The sequence below is a fragment of the Calliphora vicina genome, chromosome 3 (genome assembly GCF_958450345.1).
Source record: "Calliphora vicina chromosome 3, idCalVici1.1, whole genome shotgun sequence".
Lineage (NCBI taxonomy): Eukaryota > Metazoa > Arthropoda > Insecta > Diptera > Calliphoridae > Calliphora > Calliphora vicina.
This window is the reverse complement of record NC_088782.1, coordinates 105,628,251-105,638,041: the sequence shown is the minus strand read 5'-3', so window position 1 is coordinate 105,638,041 and position 9,791 is coordinate 105,628,251. Positions and strand designations below refer to the sequence as shown.

The 9,791-nt window shown below is 30.9% G+C and overlaps 1 protein-coding gene across 1 annotated transcript in view; it reads right to left on the bottom strand.

Moving 5' to 3' along the window:
* LOC135955227 (uncharacterized) overlaps positions 1–9,791 on the bottom strand; it is a 518,015-nt gene that overhangs the window by 395,947 nt on the left and 112,277 nt on the right. The window lies entirely within an intron of this gene.

Genomic DNA, 9,791 nt, shown 5'->3' with positions numbered 1-9,791 from the left:
TTGTTTAACATTAATTGAAAGAATAAAAATCAAGATTATTTTCTACTGGCTGTTGTTTTGTTTTTTTTTTCCTTTTAACCAACCAAGTCTTTGAACTTTTTGTTGGTAGAAATTGGCACGTTTGTGTTGTTTTCGTGAGGGTTAAAATTAAGAAACATTAACCAAAGTATAATTAACAGGAAAGATATCGTAAAAAAAAGAAACAAAATTATGGTTAAATATATAAAAATTAACAAACAAATAAAATGGAAAATTATAATATTGGAAGTAAATGTAATTAAAATGTGTAAAATATTTAATTGTAGGCAAATGAAACCATAAATTTGTTTGGCTTTTAAATGGAATTAATTTTTTTGTAATAACCTGTTTTCTGGTAAATTCATTCATTATACCCTACACCACCATAGTGGGGAGGGTATTATGCGTTTGTGCAGATGTTTGTAACGCCCAAAAATATTAGTCTAACACCCACCTTAAAGTATACCGATCGACTTAGAATCACTTTCTGAGTCGATTAAACGATGTCCGTCCGTCCGTCCGTCCGTCCGTCCGTCTGGTTGGCTGGCTGGCTGGCTGGCTGTCCATGTAAACCTTGTGCGCAGAGTACAGGTCGCAATTTTGAAGATATTTCGATCAAATTTGGTACATATTACTTTTTCGGCCCAAGGACCAAGCCTATTGAAACTGGCTGAAATCGGTCCATTATTTCACCTAGCCCCCATACAAATGTCCCCTCGAAATTGGACTTTATCGGTCATAAATGTTGAATTTATCTATGTATCTACACAAATTTCGCTCCAAATAAGTTTTATATATACAAAATTCATGTCCCCAAATTTTGTTACGATCGGTCCATAATTAGTCATAGCTCCCATATAGACCCGCTTCCGAAAATCACTTTAACGTGCATAAATCGCTTAAAAATGTTGGTAAACACATAAAATTCAACATAGTTAACTTTAATATAGACATAAATCACACAACCTAATTTTATGGTGATCGGTCCATAATTGGTCAAAGCTCCCATATAAGGCCCACTTCCAAAAATCACTCAAAAATATAAATTAATGAAATTTTAAAGAAAAATTTTTTTTGCTCTTTTACTTAGTGTAGGGTATTATATGGTCGGGCTTGACCGACCATACTTTCTTACTTGTTTTATTTCAGATCTTACCTGCAAAGAAAAAAAAAAGAAAATTTTTAGTAAAAAGATTTAACAATATTTGTTTTAAATGATTTCCATAAATGGGAAATTTTTAGTAAACACTTATTGATTAAATTAATATTAACAATTACACTAGTTTACAAGGTTTTTGCTCATGAATTGAAACATATGGGGATTTGTGTATTTAGGTCATCTAACTTCGGAAAAAATATTTAAAAAAAATTCTGGACGTCAAACTTTTGAGATATTTATTAAAAACGAAACATATAAAAATGTACATTAAATTGGGACAAAAAAATTAATAGTGAAGTCTTTTAGTTCTCATTTTATAATTATTTTCATTTGTCTCCCTCACGACACTCCAACAGTAGTCTCCTAGCATATTCTGATCCCAAAAACCTTGATAATTCCTCTCGAAATACTTCAAATCTTGATGGAAACGCTCTCCATGTTCGTCACTCATGTGTCCGAGGTTTTCCGGAAAGAAATCCACATGAGAATGTAAAAAGTGAATTTTGAGGGACATATTTACACCCATCAGTTCAAAATTATGTAATAAATTCGCAATAATATCTCTGTAATTTAGACTTTTCTTATTCCCCAAAAATTCTTGAACAACAAGTTTAAAAGAATGCCTTTTCAACATCGGTTAATATACACTCAAATTTGGTATCATCCAAAATTTTTCTTATTTGAGGACCCACAAATATCCCTTCTTTTAATTTAGCCTCAGAAAGACTCGGGAACACGCTGCATAAATATTGAAATGCTGGCTTTGTCTTAGCTAAAGCTTTTACGAAATTTTTTACTGTAAATAAGCATTTTGCAGTGTTTGTGTTATAGGAAAATCTCGATTTGGCTGAATAATTTTTCAGCAAATAAAACAAAAAATGGTCTGGGTTTATTTTGCACATTCTAGAAGACATTTTAAAATAGTTTCTAATTTAGAGTTTTGTATTTACTAGCAATTTATTAATGTTTATCTACAGGAAAGATGTAATTTTAAACAGTATTTATTGTTTTCCGTTAATTATACCCTACAGCACCATAGTGGGGAGGGTATTATGCGTTTGTGCAGATGTGTGTAACGCCCAAAAATATTAAATTATACCGATCGACTTAGAATCACTTTCTGAGTCGATTAAACAATGTCCGTCTGGCTGGCTGGCTGGTTGGTTGGTTGGCTGGCTGTCCATGTAAACCTTGTGCACAGAGTACAGGTCGCAATTTTGAAGATATTTCGATAAAATTTGGTACGGCCCAAGGACGAAGCCTATTGAAACTGGCTGAAATCGATCCATTATTTCACCAAGCCCCCATACAAATGTCCTCCCGAAATTGGACTTTATCGGTCATAAATGTTTAATTTATATATGTATCTACACAAATTTCGCTCCAAATAAGTTTTATATATACAAAATTCATGTCACCAAATTTTGTTACGATCGGTCCATAATTAGTCATAGCTCCCATGTAGACCCGCTTCCGAAAATCACTTTAACGTGCTTAAATCGCTTAAAAATGTTGGTATACACACAAAATTCAAGATAAATAACTTTCATATAGCCATAAATCACACGACCTAATTTCATGGTGATCGGTTCATAATTGGTCATAGCCCCCATATAAGGCCCACTTCCGAAAATCACTCAAAAATATAAATTATTGAAATTTTAAAACAAGAAATATTTTTGCTCTTTTACTTAGTGTAGGGTATTATATGTTCGGGCTTGACCGATCATACTTTCTTACTTGTTTTATACTAAAATTCTGTTGAGCTTATTTTCTCTAAAATCGCAGTATTTACAAAGTCATTAACGATGTAAAATATTTGAGTTTTTTAAAAATCGATTTCTGATATAAAATAAGAGTAATCCTATTAGTGATTGAGCTTAGTTTCTCCAGAATCGAAGTATTTACAAAGTTATTAATGATTTATTGGGTTGACCTAAAAATACGTTATTTTTTTTAAATTTTTAGCTTCTATTTTGAAACATTGTACCATATAAATTTATTTAAAGTGTTGGCCATTGTTGTCTATGATCTTTACCCATCTTTATAACCTTTGCCTTTCTTTCAAAGTGCAATATTTTTGCATATTTTTGAATCTAATTGAGATATTGACTTGAAACTTTTTTTTGTAAGACCAAAAATTAAAAAAATTAGTTCGAAATAAATGTGAATCAAATTGTTCCAAGTAATTTCAATTCTATTAAAATTTTGATACAATTTTTAGTTTTAGAAACCCAATAAATATGTAATATAATCTTTATTTATTAACAAAACTCAATGAAATTTTCAATGATTTTTTTCAATTTGTCATTCTAAATATCAAAGTGTAAAAAAACTTGTCAAAAGGTCAAAGGGAATCCCGCAATTCCTAAAAATTGGAGCGAAAATACCAAAAATGCTATTTTTACAATTTTGCCTATAGGATTTACATTTCCTTTGGGGATGGGAAAATACTTTGGAGATAAATAGGGAACACATCAAGATTTCCAATTCTGCTTTCCGTTTTAGAACATATGGCCCAAAGTTGAAATTTTGATAAAAAAATAGGTCAAATTCCGAAGGGCGTAGGGGAGACATATTCGAATAATAGGACATGTGTTTTATACCAAAATGTTCTCCGTAAAGATACCTTACACAAAAACATATACATATATCCTTAAATAAAGTTTTTTTTAAAAAAAAAGAGTTTAGTCACCTTTTCGCCTAAAAATCAGAAAAAATCTTTATTTTTTTTGGGGGAATTTTTGAATTGAAAATCGTTTAATTGATATTGCACTGAAATCTTTTATTGGTAATTTAGTTGTCTAACTAACAAAAAAAAAGTCGAGTCCATTTGGTCCAAAAGTATGCCCTATATTTTTAAAAAACAGAACAAGGTATGGAAAAATTTTAAAATTTCAATTTTGAAATGAAATTATAAGACACGCAAGCATGTTCAAGGCCTTGCCCAGCGCTTTCCAATACTATAAAAATCTTGGAAATCGGATGAGAAACAAAAAATATGCCACATGTTTAAACATTTTACTTGACGAAGGTATCCTACATTGAGCTCCGTAGCGCCGCTCCTGGAGCATTTGTTCACGTCATATTTTATCCCGACCGGATCAGGCGTTTAGAAATGCCAGTTTTATTTCCAAATGTGCGTTCTCATTATGGAATATTACGGTTTCATACGGTGTCGCATTCGGTATAGGTCCCTGTGATGGTCTGGCCAGATTTAAACAGCTCATAATAAATAGGAATCTATTGGTCCCACCAAATACAGAGCATTATCTTAGCGCTATGGATATTTAGCTATGGTGTCGATTTGGCTGGTCTTCACGAAGATCTCTTACTCCTCGTAGCAGATCCATTTTTCAATGCAAATAATTACTCGGTGCAAAAATTATTTTCTTTTATAGCGTTTAAACAACATTTCGAACATGTAAAATCATTTATCAATATTTTTTGGCTTCTATTCGTTAAGTTTGACAACAACATTCATGAAAAATGCCTCCAATTCTTGGGCTTCGAATTTTTAAATCCTTCGGCATGAGTGGCAAGGGTATATATAAGTTTGTCATATTCTGGATCGTTATAGATAGCAAAGTCGATATATCCATGTCCTTCTGTCCGTCTGTATGCTGAAGTCAACTTTCCGAAGCCTCCAAATAACTTACATACATGATTGATACATCAATATATCGAGAATCCGGCCCATAAATGGCTGAGATATTAGGAAAAAACAGGGAAAACCTCGAAATTTGGCCTATTTTTGATCAATATGGATATCTAATGATAAATATTTCAAAGTCCATTGCAACGATGTATATAAGGCTATAGTAAGTTGGACCTACAATGGGTCAAAATCGGGAAAAATATTTTTTAACCCGAATTTTTTTTTCATCAAAAAAATTTTTTTTCTCATAAATTCTTTTTTTTAAATTAAAAAAATTTAAAAAAACTTAAGTATAATTTGGTGAATGGTATATAAGATTCGGCACAGCCGAATATAGCTCTAAAAAAAATTTAAAAAAACTTTTTTTAAAAAACAATTTTGAAAAAAAAATTTAAAATCGACAACATTTTTTTAAAAAAAAAAAATTATTTTGTTTAAATAAAAATATTTTTAAGTATAATTTGGTGAAGGGTGTATGAGGTTCGGCACAGCCGAATATAGCTCTGTTACTTGTTTTTTTAATTGGTCTGGGCGATCATTAAAAATATTTTAAAAAAAAATATTTTTAAGTATAATTTGGTGAATTGTATATAAGATTCGGCACAGCTGAATATAGCTCTAAAAAAAAAAAATTAAAAAAACTTTTTTTAAAAAACAATTTGGAAAAAAAAAATTTTAAATAATTTTTTTTAAAAAAAAAATTTTATTTTGTTTAAATAAAAATATTTAAAAAAAATATTTTTAAGTATAATTTGGTGAAGGGTATATGAGGTTCGGTACAGCCGAATATAGCTCTGTTACTTGTTTTTTTAACTCTCGCATGTACAAACCGATGGAATACATTCACCGCAAGCTTTAGTTAGCATTCGATGAGCTTCAGCGACAGTATTTTTTATATTAAAGAAGTAATGAAAAACTTCCCGCATATGACGCTTTGTTAATACAAAATTCTACATTTTCGAAGCAAAAAAAGGTTGTTGTTTGCACTATAATGTTCAATAACTAAGTGAGAATAAATGACAAATATGTATGCTTCAAAATGACATATAAAGTATTAAAAAGCCGCTTTCAAAAGATCCGCCATCTATTGTAAATCCCGCATTTTTAAGTCATGCACCCAATACTTAATTATTAACGATTTGTTTGTTGCTTTTAAGCCTTTTTGCAAGCATATCACCCTTAAACTTTAGTTCAAATTTATTTTACATTTTAGTATCAGTCACATAAATTCCCATAAAAATAACTCTACTTATATTGTTTATTGAAATAATCTCAATTTTAATTTCCGCTTTTATAAAATCTTAACTCAAATTAATACAACAATGCCTTATTTTGTTAACTTTTATAACATTTCAAATAGAGTATTTGCAATAGCCGTTCACCTGAAATTATTATTTGTATTATGAATAAATATTTTGTTAAAAATTCATTTTATATTTTATGTTAATTATAGAGGGTTTAAAGTTTTAAACATTTCTCTTTATATGTATGTATGTTGGTTTTTATTATAATACACTACTAAACCGCCAATTAAATGATAATCACGGTTAATTATATAAATCTAGCTGTCAGATTATATAGAAACAGCAACAGAATAGAAATACGGGTAGTAAATTATAAATTTGTGTTTAAATAGTAATTAAAATTGGGAGATTTTAAAGAGATGATTCACAGTCTAAGAAAAATATCATATAAAATGAATAAAAAATAAGTTAGAGTTTTAGAAAAATCTTTAAAATAAATTTGAAGGTCTTGAAATATTAGTCATTGGCAAATTTAGATCCGAAATATATTTTATAGAAAGGAAATAGTATGAGCATTTAAGCAAAGCATACGAATAATGTATGCATTGCTTAGTTGTTTATAGTAAGAATTTAGCACAGCCTAAAAGTAGACTTTAAATTTGCTTAAACTTGTATAAAACTGTGAATATACCTTCAGTGTTTTAAGTTATTTATGATATCACAAATTTCGACCAACATTATTATATAATTTCATCCATTTTTGACAGACCAAATACTACGCCAGCCCGCCGCCAGACAAATTAGACTCACAGCGATAAAGTTTAATTAAAAATAAAACAATATAAATAAAAAACTTAGTTATTAATGAAATATTTCATAAATCTATTGCAGATTAATAAATACCACAACATATTTTAGTAAACTTTAATGCATAAATATATTGAAATGAAATATTCCAAATCAATTTCCTGTCTTCTTAAACAATATGGCGCCAAAATGGAAATATTATTAAATATACCAAATAAATTACAATATGGTTATAAGCTCCATAAAAAAATCAAACTATTAATGTCAATCTATAACCAAACCTAACAACACTTGCTACTGTTTTGCCCCAAAAATACATTAAAAGCCTTTTGGTTTTAGCATAACTAATAACATCTTTTGAAGCGTGGGAGTTTGTTTCTATTTACATCTGTGTTATTTAATATTTAAATGATTATCTATCTATTGCTTTGCCAAAGGTAAATAGACATTTTAATTAGCTTTTTTGTTCACCTACCAATAATCGTATCTAATATCTTCAAACACACAGAAATTCATTAACCATAAATTTCAAAGCTTAAACACAAACATCAAACATAGTATAGCTAGCGTTTTCAGATTGTAACAATCAATGGTAATCATGAAAACAACCAAAACATTTGCCATTAACTCGATAGATACACATTTGTCAGTAAAAGATAACGAGGGGCGTAAGTGAATAGAATGTGTTACAGTTGAACAAAAAAATAAAAGAGAATTACCCTGAAGAATATGGTTACACTGTTTCCTGAAGTTAAATGAAAAACTTGCGTATTAAATTATAGTTACCACTAATATTGTTTTAACCTATCTTTTGAAAGCGGTTTTTGGTTTTAATAACTTACTAGTTGACCGCCCGGCTTCGCCCGGTAGCTGTTTACTAATGTTAGTTCTTGAAGTGTTTCCAACCCACATACATCTGCCAATTCTTATTTATTTGCATATAAAATATCTAAATTTGTACTGCATACTTTAGGGAGCTTTTCTATTACAGTTGACTGAACTCAAAAAAAATAAAAAATATCCGAGTTTTACCTGGAATTTTTTTTCTTTACAAACCATCTCCTGAAAATTTCGAATCGAATAAAAAAAAAATCAGCCAAAATGCTCCATCCGTTCTCACGTGATGACATTACATACTTGGACTATTTCATTTTTTATATATAGATATGTTATTTTGAAGGGTACATATCAGTCATTTATTCTCACTTAGTTACTGAAAATTATTGTGTAAAGAACAAGATTTTTTTTTGCTTCGAAAATTTCGAATTTTGTACCAATAAAACGTCATATGCGTGAAGTTTTGCTTTACTTATTGAAGCACACCATCAGTTTCAAAGTGAGGATATGCGGTTCGGAAGTGGTGATTTTGACACAGAAGACAAAAATCGCTCACGCCAGCCAAACAAGTTTGAAGATCAAGAATTGGAGGCATTAATCCATGAAGATTGTTGTCAAACTCAACAAGAGCTTGCAAAATTATTGGCAGCTACTCAAGCAAAATTGGGTACCATACGAAATTAAGGCGAGAGACCTTGAAAGACAATTTTGCATGTCCGAAATGATGAATTTTTTTCACCGAATCATTACTTGCTATGAAAAATGGATCCATTGCAATAATCCGAAGCGTAAGAGATCGTATGTGAAGCCCGGCCAACCAGCTGAATCTACACGAAAACCAAACATCCATGGAATTATGGAAATGCTCTGTATTTTGTGAGCCCAAAAGGGTTCTATCTATTATGAGCTGCTGAAATCTGACCAAACCATCACAGAGAACCTGTACTGAATGCTGATTCATTTGAAGCCAGCCTTGGTCGAAAAACGTCCAGAATATGCGAACAGACATGACACCGTAATATTCCATCATGACAACGCTCGACCACATGTTGCTATACCTGGTAAAATGTATTTAGAATGATGTGGTTGTGAAGTTTTGCCTGACCCGCTTTATAGTCCAGACTGTGCCCATTTTCGATAGCTGGAGAACACTCTCTCTCTGAGCTACGCTTCCCTTTGGAACCTGTTAAAAACTATTTAGAATGAAGTAGTTGGGAAGTTTTACCTCACCCGCTTTATAATCCAGAACTTACTCCTTCCAATTAATATTTGGTTTGATCGATGTAGAACGCTCTTTCTGGGATACGCTTCACTTTGAAACAGAGTATCCGAAATTGGCTTGATTCGTTCTTGACCTCAAAAGATGAACAGTTCTTTTGCCTCGGAATCCATATGTTGTCAGAAAGATGGGAAAAGATCATAGCTAGTAAGAATTAATTACAACTAATTCGTGCAAAATTTGATCAGGATTGCAGCATAATCAGCATATTTATGACTGCTTAAACAGTATTCCGGGGGGACATTTTTATGGGGACTAGATAAAATCATAAACCAATATTGCCCATATTCCACACCAAACAATCCTTATAAATAGAGAGTAGTTGTCAAAAATTTCAGCCAGCTATTCGTTTGCTCGCTATCGTGTTTTCAACAGACAGAAAGACGAACAGACGGACGAAACAGTCGATTACGCATCGCTCACACGAACTTGGTTTTTTGCAGACCAAAACTTGTGGAACTTTACGTGTTGGGCCTGTACTCGTATAATTAATTGACCTAGACGTTGTAGGTAAATCACAGTAGACAACGACGTGTGTGACAGTGATGAGGCTCATTTCTGGATAAAATTGTCGAATGCAATACATGAAAAAACGTTAAAATTTTTCAAAGGGAGCAAGGTTTGTTAAGCTGCAGAATAGTATATGTAAGCTCTATATATAAGTATTTGATATTGGTGAAAACTCTAGGACTTGAAGATTGTTATTTTAGTAAAATTAAATAATTTCATAAATTTTTTGGATGTCATTTATCTTAAAACCTAAAAAAAATTTAAAATGGTGATTTTCCA